This window comes from Capsicum annuum, chromosome 11, assembly GCF_002878395.1.
Source record: "Capsicum annuum cultivar UCD-10X-F1 chromosome 11, UCD10Xv1.1, whole genome shotgun sequence".
Taxonomy (NCBI): domain Eukaryota; kingdom Viridiplantae; phylum Streptophyta; class Magnoliopsida; order Solanales; family Solanaceae; genus Capsicum; species Capsicum annuum.
In genome coordinates this window covers 112,818,047-112,833,698 of record NC_061121.1, presented here as the reverse complement: position 1 = coordinate 112,833,698, position 15,652 = coordinate 112,818,047, and positions in this window count along the sequence as shown.

Sequence of the window (15,652 nt, the reverse complement as noted above, 5' to 3'; positions counted from 1 at the left end):
GTAGTAATCCCTAAGTTACAGAAGTATATAGCCAGCGTAGGTTGAGATATCTTCCTGCCAGATAAGGGTTGACATATCTCGTATGAGTTTTTTTGCTAGGGAGGGTTGACAAAATGTCTTCCTTCCAGTTAAGGTGACTCACAGTCAGTGTTAGTACCCATGACACGATACTAGCACCCTTTCAACTAGGGTCACAGGTTGGACCCCAGTCAGTTTAGAATGGGGCATGTAGGTTAGATAATAACTTCCACAGTTACAATTTTAATCTTAGTATTCAATAAAGAACTCTGTCAGTTCTACAGAACCATGGCTATCAGTTATCAATTAATAAGCTATCAGAATTTAGTACTCAGCTTTAGTATAATCTCAGATACATGATGTATACTGATATGCGCAGTATTGCATGTTCAGTAGTTAGAGTTTTGCATGTACTCTCATCCAGTTACTTCATGATGTTCATTCAGTCAGTTATCATCTCATGCATATTAACCCATGTATATCATCCTTACCTCACTTAGGATACCATTATATTCCCCGTACTAACGTATACTCTCTTTTGCACTATGATATCTCATATCATAGGTTTAGACGCTCAGGTTCCTAACTATACTTAGCAGCTCAGGATATTAGCAACAGTTATAATGGTGGGTCCTTATATTTTGAGGACAGAGTTTACCTATTTTAGTTTTCCAGCAGTTCAATAGTTATTTCAGTCGGAGTTAGTTGGGGGTTTGTCCCATCAACTCCATATTCAGATAGTTAGAAGCTTTCAGACTAGCATAGCCAGTTATTCAGTTATCAGATATTATCATCAGTTGAAGCCTATTCTAGTATTGCCTGTCACATACACTAGATAAGTCACCTTACTGAGTTGGGTGACCTGCTAGAGCTATTAAGGAGGTAGACTAAGTACGACTACTAATATCACTTGATTTTTCACAACTAAAACATCCATCCCAACCTATCAAACATTCTTTTGGGGTGGTTCTTTCCATACTTCTTACAAATTAGGAAAGTACAACCATTGAAAAGACTGTTTTGAGACTTAAAAACTAGGGCTTTACCTTTTTTGATCCTGTCAAGGCGGGGAAATGGAAGACTAGTAAATGATGGTTTCGGAGTTAAAGATCTTTACTGATAATGATTGTGATTTCCATCGCTTGACTTTTGCTGGGAATAGTTAAAGTTAACTGTCCTAGCCCTTTTAGTTTCCCTCTAGTTTCTCTTTTATCTTTTTTTCTCAATTTGATAATTATGAGTCCTAAGTCCAAAGATATCCATATCCTTAACAAGTATAAAGGTCATGAAATCCTTGACCACCGACTCAAGAACAACTAAAACAAACTTACTTAGTCGAGCCCTTTCTTCAGCAACCCATCTCTAGAGTATACCTGGAGACTTGAGTGATCTCTAGAGAATATTCTTTTAATGACATGTTGCACTACATCAAAATTTATTAATTCCCCAACCCTATATTCCCATATCTTACAAGGACAGAATCTATCCAGAAAAATAGTCACGAACTTATCCTAATAAACTAGTCCTGCATCCATACTCATACTCTCTGTCCACTACTTATATGAAGTTTAGGCCACTTCCTTTAACTGATAAGTACCTAAGTATGCACTCTTAAATATAGTAATGCTTATAATATGAGTGATATCCTAAACTTTATCAATAAAATCTAGTGGATCTTCATCCACCTTTGAATCATGGAACTCTAGAGAATTCATCTGAGTGAAGTCTTGGACTCTCATAGCAGTTGCATTTCTATTCAGATTAGCTGGTGCAATAGCCCGCTGATTCACCTGGTTGGTCATAGCCTGAGCAAGCACCTGGAAGTAGCCCTAAATTACAAATGAGAGACTTACTCATTCAAGGGGCCTGTTGGAGCTGGTGGGGCTTATTGATTTCCACTACTACTCCTTCTTGGCTATTTTGGGAGGAATTATTTGTAAATGCCTAGAGCATGAATTATAAGGATATCAAATAAAGTTCCTACTATATTTATGATATGAACATGAAAGAATTGAAGCTTTCTAAAATATTCCTTATCGTCTCCCTCATAAATGTGGTGCGCTTCACACATATGAATAAGACTCTACCTAATGTGACTTTAAGACACCCTAGGTCACTTCAAATTTGATGCAATGATACCAAATTTTTCATGACATGAGACTACACCCTGGACATAACATGATGCTCAAAGCCACAAGTAGCCTCAAGCTAACCAATGGCAAAGTATAAACACTAAAACACTGAATATAAAATATAATTGAGTGGAAGATAAAACTATATTATTTATAATAAAGGTTAGAACCAATATTAATATTGAATATAGGAAACTAATATGTATGAGACAAACCATAAGGCTGAACCATCTAGCCATTTATCTAAAAACTCTACCAAATAATGAGCTACTGGTATAAGTCCCCAGCTAACTTTAAACTATCTAAAAACTAGAAGGAAGTATTGAAATAGATAGAAACTCATCCTCAGATGATAAGTGATAATGCTAAACTTACAAGTCAATTTAGTGCAAGGCGGTCATCATCAATATATTTACCCAACTTTTAGAGTCGGGGTCGAATCTACAGGGAACAATGTGAGTGGCGATTAAACTAATTTGAAACTATAGCTACAAGTTGAATTCAAACAAATGATATGAAAAGATAAAATGGGGGTTTTGGAGATTAGCAAATAATTGTTGGTCACTTTAGTTTCAGTGTTTATAATCAAGAGTTTATGGAAAACCATACTTATGTTCACTATGGGTTTTGGTACTTGACAGATGCTAATAGTGATTCAAGATTCTCACGATAGGTAGGAGCAACAGATTGTCTTTATCGAAGTTATGCCTAAATGTCTCTCGACCTACTTAAGCATTTAATTACCTAATTCTCTCAAACTTAGGGAATTTATATTCACTGACCAGACTTTATCTCAGGTTAATTAACCTTGTTACAACGTTAATTATTAAATGGAAGATTGGTAGTTTCCAAGTCCCTGTCAATAATTCACTTCCTACTATAGTTGATTTCTTATCTGAAGCAAATCAAAGCAGGTGCTATTTATCGTTTGCAATCAATAGACAATAATTAAAACCTCAGAATTATCAAGGAGTTCTATTACATTTAGAATCTTGAACACTTAGAAACTTACCAATACCTAACCCATAAATCCTATAATTTGGGTTACAGAGATTTAGCCACTCATAATGTAATAAGTGAAACAACTAGATGTATTCATAATTTGAGAGATGAACTTACCACAAAATGAATAGTAACTAGTGATTCTCAGATTAGATCACAATAGAAATCCCAAAATATTGATGAAAATCTCTTCAAAGTTAATTGTTTTCAAGCCAAGTAACTAGAGAGAAAAGTGACAATATACGTGTGTCCCAAAACAGGTTCCCCTCCTCCTTAGAAAACCCTAAAATATGCTTTAAATAGTTCACCCTAATTATGGAAACAAAATCACAAATTTCAGGAATTTTTTGGATTAGATGACGATATTCGTGACACCTTATCAGGAGTCTGATGACTTATCACAAATGTAGTCAGCTCCTTCTTTAGTTTTAGCACTTTTTGATTAAGGTTGACAATGAAACCTGACGACTTATCAACTCTTTGACGACTTATCAGGAAATATCGTCACAACTTTCAGCTGAGGTCCATTCTTTATCTAAGGCTAACGGTATCTCTCATAACTTATCACATGGCTGATGACTTATCAGAAATGTCGTCAGACACACTTCTCTTCTATTTGCTTCAGATTTCAACTCTTTTCTTTCCATCTTTGTTAGTTCTCTTGCATCTTGGCTTCTACTACAAAATCAAAGATAAAACAATCAAAAATAACAAAAGTTGCTTAAGACCTTGCAATTATTCTCAGTTAAAAAGCCTCAAATGTGTTAGCATCTGCTCACACATCAATACCCTCAACTTAAAACAATTGCTTTTCCTCAAGCAACTAAAACACAACCAAGAGGATACAGAGTACATTCGACAGTCAACCATCCATATTGTCTCAAAACATCTTCACCATCTCCAAGATCTATTGATTTAAAAACAACAACTGTGCATATTATTGAAGAACAATAATGAAATACATAAGAATCAAGATACGTCATTAATTCAGCTATAACAACTATGCATAGACCACTATTATACTATTCAAAAAAGTTAGCAACTAGCAACATATCTGGTGTGCCCTCACAACAAAGAAATTTACCTTTTCTTATATCAGTAATCATATATGTAACCATGGGGACAATCAAAGGACACTCACTCTCACAATGAAGTTCCAATCAATGTATTCCAAATACCATAGGCTTGCCCTTATTTTCATTACCAAGGTTTTCAGACAGGTCAGCTAAGATCACTATAGGTCTTCTCTTTAGCTTGTAATGCAGCCTAGGGGCTGGTATGATACTTGATGATATTTAAAGTGACTAAACCTCCTTGACACTACACTATATCCTGGACTTGTGGATCTTCATATGAAAGCCCCATAAATTGTCCCTTGATGATCAAAAGCTACACCATGTTCTGTTTTGGCTTAAAGTTACCTCTAATAGTTGATTTCTGAAAAGGGAAGGTTAAGTTCATCGGAAGTGGGATTGCCACTTCTCGAACTATCCTATGGGCTATTTGATCTTCAACCATAAGATTATAATTGTCTTGTTCCTCTTGAAATTATGGGATATGGGGGGAGAAAGACTACTTCTCTCCTTCATTGATGGAAGCATTGTGTAGGTTCGTGGATTAGTTCAACCAACTCCCTATCCCTTGCCAGCTTACTGGTCTGTAAACCTGTTTCCTGCAAATTCAATACCAAGACCAAGAGTAAAATACCAAAGAAATCTAAAATGTAAAACTAAAAAAAAAATAGTTTCTAATTTACAAGTCCCCGGCAACGGCGCCCAAAACTTGTTGTGCCCAAGAATACACATAAGTGTATGTGGTTTCACTAAGTAATATAGTGGCCTTATATAAAGTTGAATAACGATCCCTCAGAGACATGTGTTAAGAAACTATCCAATTCTAGCATAACAATTGAGATTAACTAGTGCAAATGTAACCAAAAGAGTTGTAACGCCCCAAAATCTAGTTCCTGAGACACCATATGATGCTCCAAACTATAAGTAGTCCTAAGCTAACCTTGACTGCCTTTTCTAAATTTGAACCTCAAAATAGGGGAAAATATAAATGGAAAATCATAATATATGCAAAAAACTATCTGAATCATCTGGGTATATCTGAACTATACTAATCTCAAGAATCTGATAAAGCAAATGCTGAAACTGTGTGTACTAAAATAGAAATTTGAATACTAAATCTGGTAGTCTGACAAGCCTTTACTAGCTGAATCTAGAGAACCACTGGGACATGCCCTAACTGACTCAACTGTCTGAAATGAATGATGGAGCATATACTAATAAAGTGAAAGTGTGAATATCTAAGTCCCCAAACTATGGGGACTCACCAACTGTAGGGCTCACGATGCTGAGATTAAGCACCTGAACCTACATTATAAGACAATGTAGCACATAGACATGTATATGGATAAGTACTTTTAGGATGTACTGAGTATATGGGGGGTGTATGCAATAAATAAACAATATCATCACAGATTATGAAATCATGCATGCTAAATGTAAATGACTCACGTAGGCTTGAGTAAATATAAAAGCTAAAGATCATAATCAAGAATAATAAAACATATAGTATAAATCTTGTGAGCCATAAAACTTAGTTCTAAAATCTGTATTCTATTCTTATTCTTAAATTATATCTGAAAACTTATTCTTCAAGGGAATCCTTTTAAAGCTTTAGGGAATATATTATTAACTGTTAGACTGTAGAGAGGATACTTTTGAAACTATTTTGAAAATCTTTACTATTAGGGAGGTTCTCTTAACCGACATAAACCATATAAGCTACATGGAGTCCAGCATCTTGACCTTCGAAGGAAGAAACCTCACATTGGGGAGAGGTATCATACTCTTGCCAGGGAGTATACCCTAATCCAGGTGATCGATCACAAGCTATATTTGTCATCCATATAAATAGGAATAATCTGAGTCTGTACCTATGTTGGCTATATAGTTCTATGGAAGATAGGGTATGCTGATCCCACAATTCCCGCTCGATCCTAAATACTACCCCCTCTTAAATCTGTATGCTCAAACCATTGTAAATTCACTTTTAGAAACTAGCATAAGGATTCGTATGAAAACTAGTTAAGTATTTATCTGAGTAAATCTGAGTTCTATAAATTGTAAAATCTGTAGTGGATTCAAAAGCTAAATCAATGATCAAAAGATCAAAGCCTTTCCTGAAAATTGAGGATAATCTGTTCATAAGATGTTTAAAACATCATCTTTCTTGAAATAATAATATTAAATCTTGGGATAGTAATCAATGCTTCAATATCATGTTAAATCATCATAATAATCATACTTGATAATGTCAATATTGATAAAACAACTCAAAATCTGGAAATTTCAGCAGTATGCATGGAGATATGAACAAAATCATGTAATTCAATTTCTAAATCAACGGGAATATCATAAACTTGTTAATAATAGTAATGGGCATAAACCCTAACTTAAATTTCATGGAAAATCACATAAATTGCAGTAAATTTGTAATTAAATTAAAGTTTTGGGCACAAGAATGAAAGAATTATCCTTGTTCAAACCCCACATACCTTAATTTGATGATCTAGATGCTAGAACTTGAATCTTGGATTTCTATTGATGTTTTGGAGATGGATTCTTTGAGTTCTTGAATTGGAAATATTCAATCTTTAAGAGTCTTGGAGAATTAATGGAGAAATTTTGGATTTCTTGGGGAGGAAGTGTGAGCCTTAGGGTTTTGTTTAAGAGAGAATGATGAATAAAGCATAAAGTGCTTTCAAATATGATTAATCTATTGTTTTTGGATGGATTGGGGGTTTGGGATTTATCAAAATACCCCCTTTAAATGCTTATACGAAACTGAAAAACTTACATTTTCCCGATCTGGGTGGCCACTGCGATGCGCCACTATCGCGGTGGCTTACTGGAAATCGATGAATGGGAATTGGGCAGACTCTGCGACATGGAGACATGGAGGTTCCCCTTTGGAATGCCATTTTGGCACATGGAGCGATGCGCCATTATCGCGCTATACTTTTGAAAATCGACAAATGGGAAATTAACCCTCTCCGCGATACGCCAATATCGCGGAGGGCCATTGGAATGGTACAACTGGTAATTTGGTTCTTTCCGCGATGTGCCACTATCACAGAGGGCCACTAGAAATTGACAATCATCATTTAAACCTTCTACGCGACGCGCTATTGACCAAAATGACAGTGTTTGACGACTGGAACTTAAAATAGCCATAACTTCTTACCTGGTTATCGGATTTATGTGAATCTTATATCATTGTAAAGCTAATTCAATTTCCTACGCAATGGTAATTTATGTGAATCTTATATCGTTAGAAATCTAATTCAATTTACTATGTAATGGATCAAAATCTAAGGAATTTCACACCAAATAAATAGTATTTTTTTTGGGATGCTATCTCTTAACACTTTAGGGATGAATTTAAGCTAGGAAAAATCATGGGGTATTACAATATCTCCCACTTGGGAACATTCATCTTCGAATATTTCTAGTTAAGCTAAAATTTCTGAGGAATCTTAGAATTTAAGATAGTATGCACAACTGAAATAAACTGCGAGTATGAATCTAAATCATTCTGAGGTTCTGAGTAATATTGGAGTGCATGAACTTACATGAGGACAACTATATAGATGAATGTAACATATGATTAGAAAAGAATTAAATCAAGGAAGAGTATTACCTTCAACTATATCTGAGTTTGTGGAGAAAAGGTGAGGGTACTTGGCTCGCATATCTGCTTCTGATTCCCAAGTGGCGCCCTCAACAGACTGATTCTACCAAAGAACTTTGACCAATGGAACTTCCTTGTTCCTTCGTCTATGGATCTGATGATCTAAAATCTTAACTGAAATATCTTCATAAGAAAGACTGTTCTGAACATCTTAGATTTCTAAGGGAGCTATGAAAGAAGAGTCACTGATACTCTTCTTTAGCATAGGGACATGAAACACCAGATGAATGGCTGACAAATCTGCAGAAAAATCAAGCTCTAAGCTACTTTCCCAACACGACTCACAATTCTGAATGGGCCAATATATCAGGGACTAAACTTCCCCTTTTTGCCAAATATCTTCACCCCTTTTATGGGTGAAATCTTCAGATACACTAAATAACCAACCTCAAACTTGGGGTCCCTTCTTATCACATCCGTGTAGGGTTTCTGATGACTCTGGGATGCTTTTAATCTTTCTATAATCAACTTAACATTTTCCATAGCTTCAAACACTACATCAGGCCCAAGTAAAGCGGCCTCACACACCTTGAACTAACCTATGGGTGATCTACATCTCTTCTTATAAAGAGCCTCAAACGGAGTAATCTGAATGCTAGAATGATAACTGTTATATTAGCAAACTCAATCAATGGTAAATACTCATCTCAATTACCCTTGAAATTAAGAGCGCATGCCATCAATATATCTTCTAGAGTTTGGATGGTCCTCTCTGCTTGACCATCTGTTTGAGGGTGGAAAGCTGAACTAAGATGGACTTAAGTGCCATGACCAAAAGCTCTCCAAAATTAGAAAGTAAATTGAGTACCCCTATTGGGCATAAGCAAAGCTGCCTCACCCACCTCAAACCAACCTATGGGTGATCTACATCTCCTCCCATTAAGAGCCTCAAACGGAGCCATTCGAATACTAGCATGGTAACTATGGTTATAAGCGAACTCAATCAATGGCAAATGCTCATCCCAACTACCTTTGAAATCAAGAGCACACGCCATCAATATATCTTCTAGAGTTTGGATGGTCCCATATATCTGCGAGTCGAAAGCTAAACTAAGATAGATTTGGGTACCAAGACCCTTCTGGAAGGCTCTTCAAAACTGGTAAGTGAACTGAATACCCCTATCTAAAATGATAGACAAGGGAACTCCATACAATTTGACTAATTCTTAGATGTACAGCTTAGTATAATCTTCAGCTATCTAGGACGTGTGAAGTGACAAGAAATGCACTGACTTAGTTAGTCTGTCTACAATAACCCAAATCGAATCATGATGACTTCGCGATTGGGGTAAACCAGTCACAAATTCCATATTCACCTCTTCCCACTTCTAGATGGGGATACAAATCTATTGCAACGTACCACTAGGTCTTTGGTGTTCCACCTTAACCTGTTGATAAGTTGCACACTTGGATACAAAATTTTTTATATCTCATTTTATACCACTTCACCAATAGATTTCCCGCTGGTCACGGTACATCTTGGTAGCACCTGGATGAATAAAATAATGTGAACCATGGGCTTCAACTATGATTTCCAGCTTAAATCATCAACACATGGCACACACAATCTATTTTGGTATCTTAGCACACTATCTCCTCCTTGGGAGAAAACCTCTACCTTTTGGTCTTTAACCGACTCCTTTGGTTTGACCAAACTAGAATTTATATCTTGTTTCTCTTTCACTTTTAAAAGTAGGGAATATTCCGAACTACTCTAAACCCAAAACATTCCCTTCAGCTGAATCAACCAACCTAACACCCAATATAGCCAAATGATGAACTTCTCAAGCTAAATCTTTCTTATCATTCTTCACATGAGCAACACTACACATAGACAACCTACTAAGGGTGTCTACCACTATGTTGGCCATGCTTGAATAATACAACACACTCATATCATAGTCTTTCAACAACTCCAACCACCTTCACTGATGGAGATTTAACTCCCTTTGAGTAAACACATACTGCAAACTTTTGTGGTCCGTAAACACATCAACATGTACACCATACAGATAATGTCTCCAAATTTTCAAAGTAAACACCATAATAGCTAATTCCAAGTCATGGGTTGGGTAATTCTTTTCATGAGTCATAGGTTATGACCTTACCTCTCTGCATCAACACATAACCCAAACAAACTCTAAAGGCATAACAATAAACAACAAAGCCATCGGTACCATTAGGTAATGCTAGAATTGGGGCTGAAGTGAGTCAAGTCCTCAACTCTTGAAAACTCTTCTCGCAGGAATTTGACCACAGGAACTTAACTTTCTTTTGGGTAAATATAGACATAAGAGATGTGATATAAGATAAAATTTCAACAAAATAGCCGTAATAACCAGCTAGATCCAAGAAAATCCTAATGTCTGACGGTAAGATAGGTCTAGGCCAATTCCTTATGGCTTTTGTCTTTAGGGGATCTACTCTAGTGCCATCGACGGAGACAATATGATTGAGAAAGGCTACTGATCTTAGGAAAAATTCACACTTGCTAAATTTGGCAAATAATAGATGATATTTAAGAGTTTGCAAGAAAACTTTAAGATGATCTACATGATCATCCTCACTACGGGAGTATACAAGGATGTCATCTATGAATACTATGACAAATATGTCTAGATACTATTTGAACACTCGATTCCAGAGATCCATGAAAGATGATGGGGCATTGGTTAGCCTAAAACACATGACTAGAACTTCAAATGACCATAACGGGTTCTAAAGGATGACTTTGGAATATCACATTCCCTTACTTTAAGCTGATGATAGCCGGATCTAAGGTCTATCTTTAAGAATTAACTTGCACCTTGGATTGATCAAATAAGTTATCAGTTCTAGGAAGAGAATATTTGTTCTTGACTGTGACCTTATTTAGCTAATGATAGTCGATGCACATATACAAAAAACCATCTTTCTTTTGCATGAATAGGATTGGAATGCCCCATGGAGAAATACTAAGCCTTATGAAACCTTTATCTAAAAGATCCTTGAGTTGCTCCTTTAACTCCATAAGTTTTGTGGGAGCCATATGGTAAGGAGGGATAGAAATAGTCTAAGTATCTGAGAGAAGGTCAATACAAAATTATATCTATTTATTGAGAGGTATCTCTAAGAGATATTCTGGAAAAACATCAGGAACTCGTTGACCACTCAGACGGACTAAAGTGTTAAAGTCTTAGACTTTGTGTCTTTGACTCAAACTAGATGATAAGTGCAACCTTTGGATATCAAATTTCTGGCCTTAATATAAGATATGAAAAGACTCTTAGGGGACACTGAATTACCTAACCACTCAAAGACTGGCTCATTTGGGAACTAAAATTTCACTACACGGGTGCGACAATCTATAGAAGCATAATAAGAATGGAGCCAATCCATACCAAGGATAAGATCAAAGTCAACCATATCTAACTCTATTAAGTTTGATAATATGACTTTATGAAGAACACTGATAGGTCACTTTTTTTAAATCTTTCTGGCAACAATTGACTCACCTACTAGAGTAGACACCAAGAAGGGTTCAGGGATCTTTTCTGAATTTATCTCAAAATTTACTGCAACTAATGGGGTCACATAAGAGAAACTTGACCCAGTGTCTAACAACATATAAATATCAAAATGAAAGACACAAAGCATACCAGTTACGACAAACCTGTTACGACATAACACTCTATAGCCCTTGCTCATAGATGTGGCACGCTTCACACCGATGATAAAAAATCTATGTAATATGGCTTGTCTGACTCCCTAGGACTCTTTAAACATTAGGTTTTGATATCAAGCTTGTAACGCCCCGAAATCTAATTTCCAGGATACTACACGGTGCTTTGAAGGACAAGTAGTCTTAAACTAACCTTAGATGCCTTTTTTAAATCCAAACCTCAAAATAGAGGAAAATGTAAATGAAAAATCATAATATATGCAGAAAACTATCTGAATTATCTGTGTATATCTGAACCATACTAATCTTAAAAATCTGATAAAGCAAATGCTGAAACTCTGTGTGCTAAAATAGAAATCTGAATACTAAATCTGGTAGTCTGATAAGCCTCTACTATCTGAATCTAAAGAGCCACTGGGACATACCCCAGCTAACTCAATTATCTAAAATGAATGACAGAACATATAGTAATAAACTAAAAATATGAACATCTAAGTCCCCGAACTATGAGCACTCACCAATTGCAGGGATATAGATGAGATGCTCAAAGATCACCCATGCTACTAAGATTGAGCACCTGAACCTACATTATGAGACAATGTAGCACATAGACATATATCTGGATCAGTACTTTGAGGATGTACTGAGTAAATGGGGGTGTATATAATAAGTAAACAATATTATCACAGTTTATGAAATCATACATGCTAAATATAAATAAATCATGTAGGATTGAGTAAATCTAAAAGATGAAGATCATAATCATAAATAGTAAAACATATAGTATAAATATTGTCAGCTATTACACTTAGTTCTAAAATCTGTATTCTGTTCTTATTCTTAAATCATAGCTGAAAACTTATTCTGCAAGGAAATTCTTTCAAAGCCTCAGGGAATATATTCTTAAATGTTAGACTGTAAGGAGGATACTTTTGAAACTATTCTAAAAATCTTTACTGTTAGGGAGGTTCTCATAACCGATATAAACCATGTGAGCTACATGGAGTCCAACGTCTTGACCTTCTAAGGAGGAAACCTCACTTTAGGGAGAGGTTTCATACTCTTTCCAGGGAGTAAAACCTAATCCAGGTGATCGATCACAAGCAAAATCTGTCATCCATATAAATGGAAATAATCTGAGTTTGTACCTATGTTGTCTACGTAGTTGTGGAATATAGGGCCCGCTGATCCCACACTTCCCGGTCATACTAAATACTACTCCCTCTTAAATCTGTATGCTCAAACCATTGGAAATCCACTTTTAGAAACTAGCATAAGGATTCATATGAAAACTAATTATGCATTTATCTGAGTAAATCTAAGTTCTGTAAACTGTAAAATCTGTAGTGGATTCCAAAGCTAAACCAATGATCACAAGATCAAAGCTTTTTCTAAAAATTAAGGGTAATCTATTCAAAAGATGCTTAAAGCATCATCTTTCTTAAAATAATAATATTAAATCTTGGGATAGTAATCCATGCTTCAATATCATGTTAAATCATCATAATAATCATGCTTGATGATGTTAATATTGATAAAACAACTCAAAATCTAGAAATTTCAGCATTATGCATGGAGATATGAACAAAATCATTTAATTCAATTTCTAAATCAATGGGAATATCATAAACTTGTAAATAACAATAATAGGCATAAACCCTAACTTAAATTTCATGGGAAATTACATAAATTGCAGTAAATTTGTAATTAAAATAAAATTTTGGGCACAAGGATGAAATAATTATCCTTGTTCAAACCCCACATACCTTAATTTGATGATCTAGATGCTAGAACTTGAATCTTGGATTTATATTGATGTTTTGGAGATGGATTCTTGGAGTTCTTGATATGGAAATTCTCAATATTGAAGAGTCTTGGAGAATTAATGGAGAAATTTTGAATTTATTAGGGAGGAAGTATGAGCCTTAGGGTTTTGTTTAAGAGAGAATGATGAATAAAGCATAAAGTGCTTTCAAATATGATTAAACTATTATTTTTGGATGGATTGAGGGTTCGGAATTTACCAAAATACCCCCTTTAAATGCTTATACGAAATTGAAAAACATATATTTTCCGATCTAGGTGGCCACCGCAATGCGCCACTATCGCGGTGGCTCACTAGAAATCGACGAATGGGAACTGGGCAGACTCCGCGATGCGGAGACATCATGGTACCTCTTTGGAATGCCATTTTGGCACATGGAGCGACACACTATTATTGCACTGGACTTTTGGAAATTGACAAAAGGGAAAGTGACCCTCTTCGCGATGCGTCAATATCGCGGAGGGCTACTAGAATGGGATAGTTGGTAATTTGGCTCTCTCTGCAACACACCAATATTACGGAGGGCCACTGGAAATTGACAATCATCATTTAAATCTTCTACGCGATGCGCTATTCCCAAAATGACGGTGTTTTATGACTGGAACTTAAAATAGCCATAACTTCTTACCCGGTTATCGAATTTATGTGAATCTTATATCGTTAGAAATCTAATTCAATTTCTTATGTAATGGATCAAAATCTAATTAATTTCATACCAAATAAATACTATTTGTTTTGGGAAGCTCTCCCTTAACACTCTAGAAATGAATTTAATCTAGGAAAAATCATGGGGTATTACAAGAGTTTTGGGAATTTATAAACTAGAGTAAACTAAAGTAATGCGAAAAAGTAATGACTGTGGACAATCAATGGATGAAAACCCAAGGTTAAATCACTACGAACAATCATACTATGCCATTGAACTTCTCCAGGTAAGTTATTTATCTTTGTTATTGATTCGTAGGGTTTATTGCATGATCATGGTATCCCGATCTCTAATCATCTACCTAACTTGGACATTACAACTACATCATTGAGAGGGGATACAATAATCAAATTAGATGCATAAAGCTATCATCCTACATTTGAACCAAACAAGGCTTCCAGGTATATCTCTATCCTCATTGCTAATTCAAATTCCTCTATTTTATAAAGGAATAAGAACCTTGATCTATCTATTCCCACGTTCTATCTTCCTATTCCCTCTCTCAAGATCACAAGGTCAATAATATATGTATTTTAAGGTTAGATACTCCTTAAAATAGTTAAAAAGGGATTAAAAAACAACCAAATATGATAATAAATCCTAAGAAACTCAATTCTAAGTGAAATTAAACATGTTCTTGGCCTTAACCTTAAAAAGGGGGCGTTTAGCCACTACTAAACATGTGTGTCATCCAAATTAATGAATACATGCTATAATCAATTAAAAAGATGAAGTAAAGAGAAATAAATCCTAAAATAAGTGTTGAACATCCCCTCTACAAGTCCAAAGATGTCCAAAAATAGTTTACAAAGTGTACAAGTCGTGTATTTATAGTACAGGACTTTTGCCAACTCAAGAATAAAGGGTGCGCCATGACCCCTAATCCGTGGGAGTGAGTGGAACATCGTGTTTCTTATTATATTGGAATGGGTAGCACTTTTTGGGCTTTAGTACATGTTATCATGTGGTGCGTCATTGTATAAATGAGAGGGCTCACTAGAATTCACCAATTTGACTTCAAACCTTTGTCTTGCACTTGTCCGTCCATCCCAAGCTTCATAGTGTTGTTTCCACTTAATTCTCAACTTTTGTATCATCCAAATATCATTAAAATAAACTCACCAAGAATCCTACATCATAATACACCACGTATTTGAGCTCCCAACAGCAAGCAATACATAACGATGAACTAGAAACCCAAGCTAAGAACTAGTTTCGTCCACTTTTCTCTTTACGTTGCTTTGACTCTCGACTTAATCCAATTTCCATTTGAACATTATAAATAAGTTGTTACAAACATAAACACATCATAAAAATCCTTATGAACTCATTAAATTCATTAGAATCCATCGAGATAGACTAGATCAACACCTAGCTCAAGCTAGTAACACTAGTTTTTTTGTCTAGACTCTAAATGATCAATTTAAGTAAAAACTTATTTGGAAAATACCTTGAACATTGTAAGAACATACTTAAACACTTAGATACTTATTTATATCATTATTTACTCATTAAGAACAAAAGTTGTCCTAAAAAATAAGCTAAAT